Source organism: Pinus tabuliformis, chromosome 8, assembly GCF_031772625.1.
Source record: "Pinus tabuliformis cultivar Carrire ecotype Pingquan chromosome 8, CPIR1, whole genome shotgun sequence".
In the NCBI taxonomy this organism is placed as follows: Eukaryota; Viridiplantae; Streptophyta; class Pinopsida; order Pinales; family Pinaceae; genus Pinus; species Pinus tabuliformis.
In genome coordinates, this window is record NC_142294.1 from 334108519 (window position 1) to 334118383 (window position 9865).

Sequence of the window (9865 nt, forward strand, 5' to 3'; positions counted from 1 at the left end):
GTTTAAAGGCCAACGAATGTTACTTCCTTCTTAATCAAAGGTGGGTATGAATTTATACAGCAAAGTGAACACTATTGATATGTCTTCACAATTTTACAACTCTAAATCTATCATCCCAAATTCATTAGCGATTTACATGCAGAAGCTAAGACGGCTTCTTTAAAGCAAAGGGAACTTCAGATGGAGTGATGGTACTCGACAAGAAGATTGTTAGCCACGCTATTCATTAGCAATTTAAATGCAGAAGCTAAGCTGTTGCTTTAAAACAAAGCAAACCTCAAATGGTGTGACAACAGTCACGTTTTATAACTCACAGCCCGACCTCGTTCACGTGTTAAACGATTCATTAGAAAGCAACCTCTGCCTTGCACTATCAACGTCTCTCCAAAGGCTATCGATTCCTTCGGGACGTGCGCAGTTGAAGGAAGACTAGACAGCTCTGGCGTGATCCTACTTGGCCTTCTACTTATATATACCATTCATCAGTAGGTCTCCCATGCAATGTCCAGTTCCTGTTTAACTACGTATTTTGTGGAGTGCTGTCAATTTTCTTCAAAAGCTCACCTCCATCTGGTGCGGTCGCTATACGATCCATGATGGCTAACTGTAAGAGAATATCTGTTATTGTTTTGTTTCTTGCATCGCTCCGTCTCTCTTCTCTACAACCTACCCACTGTATCGGTACGATATCTGAAGGCCATGCTATGGACGACAGTCGTGGAGACAAGAATTTGATCGAGTTAAATAGCCGATCGTCTCGAAAACTGAATGATGTAGCGACCAGAGTTATCGTCGTAGCCAAGGAGAAGGCCAACGACGATTTTATAACAGTTCAGGACGCCATCAATGTAGTTCCAGCCAACAATACGAAGTTGATCTTAATTCTTGTCAAGCCCGGTACTTACAAGTGAGTAACAAATGAAGCTGCTTGGTTTCATTAAATGATTCGTCTCGAACATCATAAATCTATCAAAGAGCGGATACGCATATGCAGCATAGACTTCGCAGCAGTCATTTGGGCTTTAGCTCCATTCTATCTCCGTTTTATGCATATGATCCATTCAGAAACTCGTGTATAGAAAATGGGCTTATTCGACCTTTGGCTCATGTATAGAAAGACAAGCAGGAATTTCACTTCTTTTGGTGGATAGATTCCGAACCAATTTTGAAAAACTTTTTGTCATCAAACTTTTTCCGAAGATCAATATAATCATGATAGAATATTATAGTTATAGATTAGATTATGTGCGGAGAAGAGGTTTTTAGGATGCGAAACTTAAATGTGAGTGCCTTAATGTGAATAGGGAGAAGGTGACGATTCCTGCAGAGAAACCATTCTTAATTCTGAGTAGCTCCGGCGCTAACAACACCGTCATCACATGGAATGATAATGCGAAATCGAGTGGGGGTACATATTACTGTGCAACGGTGTCCGTGTTCGCTTCAGATTTCATAGCTAGATATATTACAATCCAGGTATTTGGTTATTAAGTCACAATTTAATTTGTGATGTCATAGTCATGAAAGTTGAGTTATTGAAAAGTATAGAGTTGTGGCGCAGAATTCATATGGTCCAGGCGATCAAGCTGTGGCGCTGAGGATTTCGGGAGATCGCTGTTAATTTTACGGATGTTACCTTCTTGGTTACCAAGACACTGTACTGGATGAGAGCGGCAAGCATTACTTCAGTGACTGTTTCATTGAGGGTGCAGTCGTATGTGGTGATGGACAATCTCTCTATGACGTAAACTAAATACAAATAATCTCTCTCGATTTCATTGTATTTTCTGTTATACGGTTCACAGACGATAAAAAATGCCGGTGGTTGCTTATTCGTAGAGATGCCATCTACATACGATCCCTCAGTTAAATGGCGCAATTACTGTTGGAGATTTCTGTTCATTTCAAACACACAAAAGAAATTTGCACAGAGAACAACACTCTGTTTCTAATACATGATATTTATTAGAAAACAACAGAAAATAAAACTATTACAAAAAAAATAGTCTTCCTCTGCTCAGAGGGATTTACAACAGGAACTTCAGTTCCAGAACCTGGTTCCACTATCTCAAAAATATCTTCAGCACTGCTGTGCGTTGCAGAGAAGAAAGAGGTCTTCTTGCTGATACTCTCCACACGTCTCTTGCTCTTCCATTCCTTTTATATTTAACAACACAAAAATATCTTTTACAATACGTGTTGATTTTCCCTTACTTCCGTGAAAATAAAAAAATAGTAAAATTTAAGATTTCACCTACATTTACCAACCCTAGTAAATATCATTTATTACACGCCTCAAAATATCTTGTTGGAATTTAATGCATGGCTTATCACACCATCGCATCGCAAGAAGAGAGAGGATGTGCCACCGCCTCTATAACTTTTAAATCATGCTATCTGCGATCTGCGATCGCATCGCAGATAATACAAAGGACACGGTGAAGGTTGACAAGAAGGGAAGTGCGATATGCGATCTGCGATCGCATCGCAGAGGAAAAATCTGCAAGTTGAAATTACCATTCCAACACTCCCCTTTAATTTTAACTGCTGGGTTTATTCTGCATACCCAGGCATTTCCTGAAATGATCAAAGCTTTTCTTTGCCAATGGTTTTGTCAGGATGTCAGCTAACTGTTCCTCTGTTCTGCAGTGCTGCAAAACAATCTCACCATTGTTAACCAATTCACGTATGAAGTGAAATTTGGTATCTATATGCTTTGTTCTTTTATGAAAAACAGAATTTTTAGACAATGCTATTGCTGAGCTATTGTCGCAGTAAATGGTTGTGCCCTTTTCCTGTTCATGACACAAATCTCTGAGAACTCTTCTCAGCCATACTGCTTGGCATGTTGCTGCTGTTGCTGCCACATATTCTGCCTCTGCTGTTGACAAAGCTACGACTGGTTGCTTCTTGGAAGCCCATGAGATGGCTCCCGATCCCATATGAAAGATATATCCTGATGTGCTTTTCCTATCATCAACACTTCTAGCCCAATCATTGTCAGTGTAACCTGTCAACATGAAACTTTCAGAAGAGGAGTATAAAATACCAAACCCCTTCGTTCCATTCACATACCTTAGAATCCTCTTGGCTGCCTGCCAATGAGTCTCTTTCGGTCTTTCCATAAATCTGGAAATTAAACTCACAGCGTGCATAATGTCCGGCCTAGTTGCAGTCAAGTACATGAGGCTGCCAACTATGCTCTTGTACAATTTTGGATCAAAATATTTGCTGCTGTCTTCTTTGGTCAATTTCAACCCCACTACAGTTGGAGTCACAGCTGCCTTGCTGTTCTGCATGTTAAATCTCTTTAACACCGCTTCTACATATTTATCTTGAGAAATGAAAACGCCATTTTCACTTTGGTCTACTTCAATTCCAAGAAAATATCTTAAGAAGCCCAAGTCAGTCATTTCAAATTCACTTTTCATGACTGCTTTAAAATCAGCAATGAGAGAAGCATCATTGCTTGTAAAAATCAAATCATCTACATATAGAACAACAATAAGTATCTTACCGTCATTCTCCTTTATGTAGAGTGTGGGTTCACCATCACACTTGTCAAACCCATTTTCAATCAGATAAGCATCTATTCTGCTGTACCATGCTCTTGGAGCTTGCTTCAGCCCATAAAGAGCCTTCTTCAGTTTACAAACTTTATGCTCTTGGCCTTCAACTTCATAGCCTGGAGGTTGTTCAACATAAACCTCTTCTTTTAACACTCCATTCAGGAATGCAGATTTAACATCCATCTGATAAATCTTCCATTTGTGTTGTGCCACAATAGACAACACTGTTCTGACTGTTTCCATCCTTGCTACTGGTGCAAAGGTTTCATCATAGTCTTTGCCTTGTTGTTGCTTGTAGCCTTTCACAACAAGTCTTGCTTTGTGCCTGTCAATCTTGCCTTCAGCATTGCTTTTGGTCTTATAGACCCACTTAACTCCAATGGCATCTTTGCCTTCAGGGAGGTCCACTAACTCCCATGTTTTACTCTTCTCAATTGCACCAATTTCTTCATTCATTGCTTCAATCCATTTATCTTCATTTACAGCATCTTCAAAATGGACTGGGTCATCAACATGACAATATAAAGCGAATAATGAATTCAGACCGGTATTGTTACTTACCTCTCCTTGTTCATAAATCTCATTCAAATTTCTGAATCTTGGTCTTCTTGGTGTACTTGGAGTTCCATCCGAACTTGAGGGTATATCTAATCCCTGTGGTGTGCTTGGAGAAGCACTTCCTTGACTTCTTAAGGCTGTTCGAATTCCAGCTTGTGGTGTGGTTTGTTATACTTGCTGTGGTGTAGGAGGAGCCATTAAGGAAGGATTATTTGCTTCTGTCCCTTCCTCTTCTTCTTCGTGAGACACAATTGTCTTCACATTCACTGTCTTCTCTAAGCTTCCATCCCAAGCTTCATCTTCAATGAACTGCACATCTCTGCTTACTATCAATTTCTTGGTGGATGGATTATAGAGTTTGTATGCTTTTGACTCATCACAATAGCCAATAAAGACACACTTCTCCCCCTTACTATCAAGCTTCTTCCTTAGCTGATCCGGTACATGTGCATATGCCACACAACCGAATACTCTCATGTGAGTGACAGTTTGCTTTTGACCACTCCATGCTTCTTCTGGTACTTTGTTCATGACAACTTTAGTTGGGCATCTATTCAAGATGTAAACTGCGCAAGTGACAGCTTCTGCCCAATACTCATGCGGCAAGTGCTTTGCCTTTAGCATACTTCTGACCATGTCAAGAATGGTCCTATTCTTTCTTTCAGCAACACCGTTTTGCTGAGGTGTATACCTCGGGGTGAACTTCTTTTGTATTCCATTCTCTCTGCAAAAACGTAGAAAGTCTTGGGAGATGTACTCTCCTCCTCTATCTGTTCTGAGCACTTTGATATAATGCCCACACTGCTTTTCAACAAGATTTTTGAATTGGCGGAATTTCTCAAACACTTCACTCTTCTGTTTCAGCATATACACCCATGTCTTTCTGGTGTAATCATCAATGAAAGTTAAAACATATTTATTTCCGGCAAATGATGGTGTTTGCATCGGTCCACACACATTAGAATGAACAATTTCCAATGGTGCTTTTGCCCTTATACTCTTTCCTGCTGGAAAGCTTTCTTTGTGTTGCTTGCCCAAGATGCAGCCTTCACAAAGGCTGTCTGGTTTCTCAATCAACGGCAATCCCTTTACCATTCCCTTTCTGTGCAACAGATTCAGGCCTCCGAAATTTAGATGTCCAAATCTCAAATGCCACAACCAATTCACATCTTTCAGTTGTTCCTGAAAGGCTTCTTGCGTTACAGCCGCAATAGTTCTGCCTTCCTTCAAATCTGCCCTGAGTTTGAGAGGAAACATTCTATTGCTGGTCATCTGCACCTGTGCAATGATCTTCTTACTTGGAGGTATGTCTCTGATTGTACACAAATCATCTTTGAAGAACACGTTGTAACCTTTGTTTATGAGCTGTCCAATGCTCAAAAGATTACATTTCAAACCAGGTACATAATATACCTCTGGCACAATCATCTATTCTCCATTTTTTGCTCGGATACTGACTCTGCCCTTACCCTTGACAGATATCGTATCTTCAGTCCCTGTTGTTACCTCAGATTTCACATTTTCATCCAGATTGGCAAACATTGCAATATTTCCAGTCATGTGATTACTACAACCTGAGTCTAAGAACCAAAAATCTTCTTGTTTGTCTTGTGCTATGTTACATGTTAACAGCACGTTCTTTGGGTTCTTATCTTCTTCATTTGCAAAATTTGCATTTTGCCTATTATTCATGTCACTTTGTTTTTTCCTACATTCATTGGCATAGTGCCCATATTTCTTACAATAATGACATTGGACTTGGGATTTATCATACCTTTGTCCATGAGTTTGCTGTTTGCTTGAACCTTCATCTTGGTTCTGATTGCAGCTCCTTCCGCTTGTGCTTGCAGGATAATTTCTGCCTCTGTTTTGGCTTCTTCCATGACCTCTGTAATTTGCTCTGCCTCGACCTCTTCTTTGGCCAAAGGACATGTGAGTCCTGAATGCTTGCTCAAAAGAGGAATCTGTTCCTCTACTCAGTCTATGTTCATGAGACAAAAGAGAAGCACTCAGCTCATCTACCGTGAACTGTGAGAGATCTTTTGTTTCTTCTATTGCGACCACAATAGATTCAAACCTTGAGGGTAAAGTTCTCAAGATTTTCTCTACAACCCTTCTATCTTCAAGAATCTCACCATGAGATCTTATCTGGGTTATTAAGCCAATAACCTGAGTGAAGAATGAATCTATTGTTTCAGATTCCTTCATGTTGAGATTTTCAAAGTCTTTCCTCAACATCTGCAACTTTGCAGTCTTCACCTTCTCCATGCCTTGATAGGCAGTTTTGAGAATATCCCATGCCTCCTTGGATTTTGTTGCTACTGCAATCCGTGGAAAAACACTTTCATGCACTGATTGGAAGAGGAAAAAGAGGGCTTTGGCATCCTTCTTCTTGTCACTCTTCAACTGGTCTCTTTCTGTTGCTGTCAAAGCAGCCAACGCTGTTGCATCTGTCGGTTCAGCATAGCCAGTTTCAACCAGCTCCCATATTCCTTGAGAAGCAAACAATGCTTTCATTGTTATGGACCAATAACTGTAGTTTTTCCCATTAAACTGTGGCAGTTGGGGATTTGTCAAACCAGTTCCAGCATCTGCCATCTTAACTTGTGTAAATAAAGAAGAGATACTGACCCCAAAAAAAAACAAGAAGCAAAAACTCTCTGGTGGGAAAAATCTTCTTAGTAAGCTTCTTACAGCTCCTACAGTGAAAAAACAAACTCTGTGTTTGAATCACCGAGTGTCTAGACTAGCTCTGATACCATGTTGGAGATTTCTGTTCATTTCAAACACACAAAAGAAATTTGCACAGAGAACAACACTATGTTTCTAATACAGGATCTTTATTAGAAAACAACAGAAAATAAAACTATTACAAAATAGTCTTCCTCTGCTCAGAGGGATTTACAACAGGAACTTCAGTTCCAGAACCTGGTTCCACTATCTCAAAAATATCTTCAGCTCTGTTGTGCGTTGCAGAGAAGAAAGAGGTCTTCTTGATGATACTCTCCACACGTCTCTTGCTCTTCCATTCCTTTTATATTTAACAACACAAAAATATCTTTTACAATACGTGTTGATTTTCCCTTACTTCCGTGAAAATAAAAAATAGTAAAATTTAAGATTTCACCTACATTTACCAACCCTAGTAAATATCATTTATTACACGCCTCAAAATATCTTGTTGGAATTTAATGCATGGCTTATCACACCATCGCATCGCAAGAAGAGAGAGGATGTGCCACCGCCTCTATAACTTTTAAATCATGCGATCTGCGATCTACGATCGCATCGCAAATATCGCATCGCAGATAATACAAAGGACACGGTGAAGGTTGACAAGAAGGGAAGTGCGATATGCGATCTGCGATCGCATCGCAGAGGAAAAATCTGCAAGTTGAAATTACCATTCCAACAATTACACCTTAGAGTAGATCCTCCCCGGGTGAAGACACGGGCTTCACCTTTCTAAATTGCAAGATTACAGGGGTTGGTTTAATGTACCTCGGCAGGGCTTGGGGAAGTTACTCGAGAGTAGTATTTGCTTACACTTACATTGCTGACATTATCTTTCCAGAAGGATGGGATAATTGGAAGGATCCCACAAGAGATTCGTAAGTTACTGCTTTCCATCTCAGAAAATGAAATGCACACTTCTATGAGTGAACTACAAGAATCCTGTCCTAATAATGTAATTGTTTTTAATTGTCTATGTACAGGACTGTGGTTTATGGACTGTACAAATGTTCTGGACCTAGTGCAACTAATACAGGAAGAGTTTCATGGTCGCGTGAACTAGGTGACAGGAAGAGTTTCATGGTCGCGTGAACTAGGTGACATGGAGGCTGCACCGTTTTTGAGCACGAGTTCCATTGATGGGGAGAATTGGATCAGAAATTAACCTTATAGCATTGAGAGAACTATCAATTTGGCTCCACGAAGTGGCTGAAATATCATCCTACAATCCTCTCTTTTTTTCACAACACCTGGATTGTTCAGGAATGAGAAGTTGACTCATGTGATCAAAGACTGCCAAGGCGAAACTGGCCCATCAGTCAATGTCTTTGTAGAATTCCTTCAATCGTTTATCTTGGCGTTAAATTGAAATGTATAGGTACACGCCGGAGAAGAATGCGAATCCATTCCCCTCATTTTGTCTTTTCGGAATAAACCTTATTTCAGAGACTTCAATTTGTCAACTCGACGTGTTTGCTGAATGCTTGGGCGTTCGGTGACTCATACGCTTTTGAATTGTGACTCACTGCCTTAATAACGAGTCAAGAGTTATACAAAGTGAAATAGCGTGTAGCATGTATGTTCTGGGCAAAAAAGCAACGGCCAGATCATATGGTTTGCTATTTTACGTGATATGGTATATCTTTTAAACAATACATTTAATCCATCTCAATGATGACGAGGCAAAGCTAAATCCTAAAACTGAGATGGAGACCTTCCTGCACCTTGTGATTCGGTCTGTCAGCCAGCTTTCGTCACTCGTGGTACCTTCATAATGTGGTTGTTCATTTTTTCTTCTTATTCATAATAATTTTATATTTTAATAGTACTACTACAATTTTGTGACTTTTAATAAATCTTCGAGGCATTTCATACTCTTGATACCTTCATAGGGGTGGTTATTCACTTGTTCATCTTATTCACGATAATTTTATGTTTTAATAGTGATATTACAATTTGTAATTTTAATGGATTATTTGAAACGATAATTTTATGTTTTAATAGTGACATTATAATTTGTAATTTTAATGGATTATTTGAAAGAGAAAGGTAACGCAAAAACACGAGGCAAATCTTCTTTCAAGTTATACTTTATTATTTATGTATAAATTTCGAGCAATGGGAGATTATAACATGAATTAACTAATTCTAAAAATTTTAGTTATCTAAAATTCGTTGGGACTCAAACTTAAGTGTTTCAATAGAGTTCACATGCAAATAACTATTCACTCTAGTTGATAAGGGAAATTACTATAATTTAACAAAACTGTTATATTTACTACTCAAGAATGTTTTCTTCCCAATGGGTTGGTGAAGATATATGCTAGATGATCTTAAGATCTACAAAATTGAAGAGATATATCCCCATTATTCACAAGCTCACGAAAAATGAAGTGATATCTAGCATTAATGTGTTTACTTTTGTGGTGAAATACATGATTTTTGGAAATCACAATAGTTGACTTGTTATCATAGAAAATATGGGCCGGCCACTTCTTTTCAGGCTCATGGTGACTTATCAATCTTTTTAACCACACTGCTTGATATATTGCTCTTATTGCTGCTACATACTCTACTTCTGCTAATGAAATGGAAACAATGGGTTGCTTCTTGGATGCCCATGAAATCAATATTGTACCTAGGTGAAATGCATAACTAGAGATACTCTTTCTATCATCAATGCTCCCTGCAAAGACATTATCTATGTAACAAACAATATAGTTGTACTGTGAATCAATGTAAAAAATTTCATACTGTATTGTTCCTATGATATACCTTAAAAAAAAAATTCATGCTTTCCAATGAGTATCTTTTGGTGACTCCATGAACCTAGATATAAGGCTGATTGAATACATTATGCCAGGCCTTGTTGCTATGAGATACATTAGGCTCCCTAGTAGCTGCGTCTACAACGCAGAGTTTATTGTTATACTGTTTTCATCTTTGCTTCAAGATTCAATTAAAAAATATTAATTTGACATCCATTTGAGAAACTAGTCGATGAT

At 38.8% G+C, this 9865-nt stretch overlaps 1 pseudogene; it reads left to right on the top strand.

Moving 5' to 3' along the window:
• The first annotated feature begins 596 nt into the window (after nt 1–596).
• LOC149235493 (putative pectinesterase 11) lies at nt 597–8025 on the top strand (annotated as a pseudogene).
• The last annotated feature ends 1840 nt before the right edge of the window (nt 8026–9865 follow it).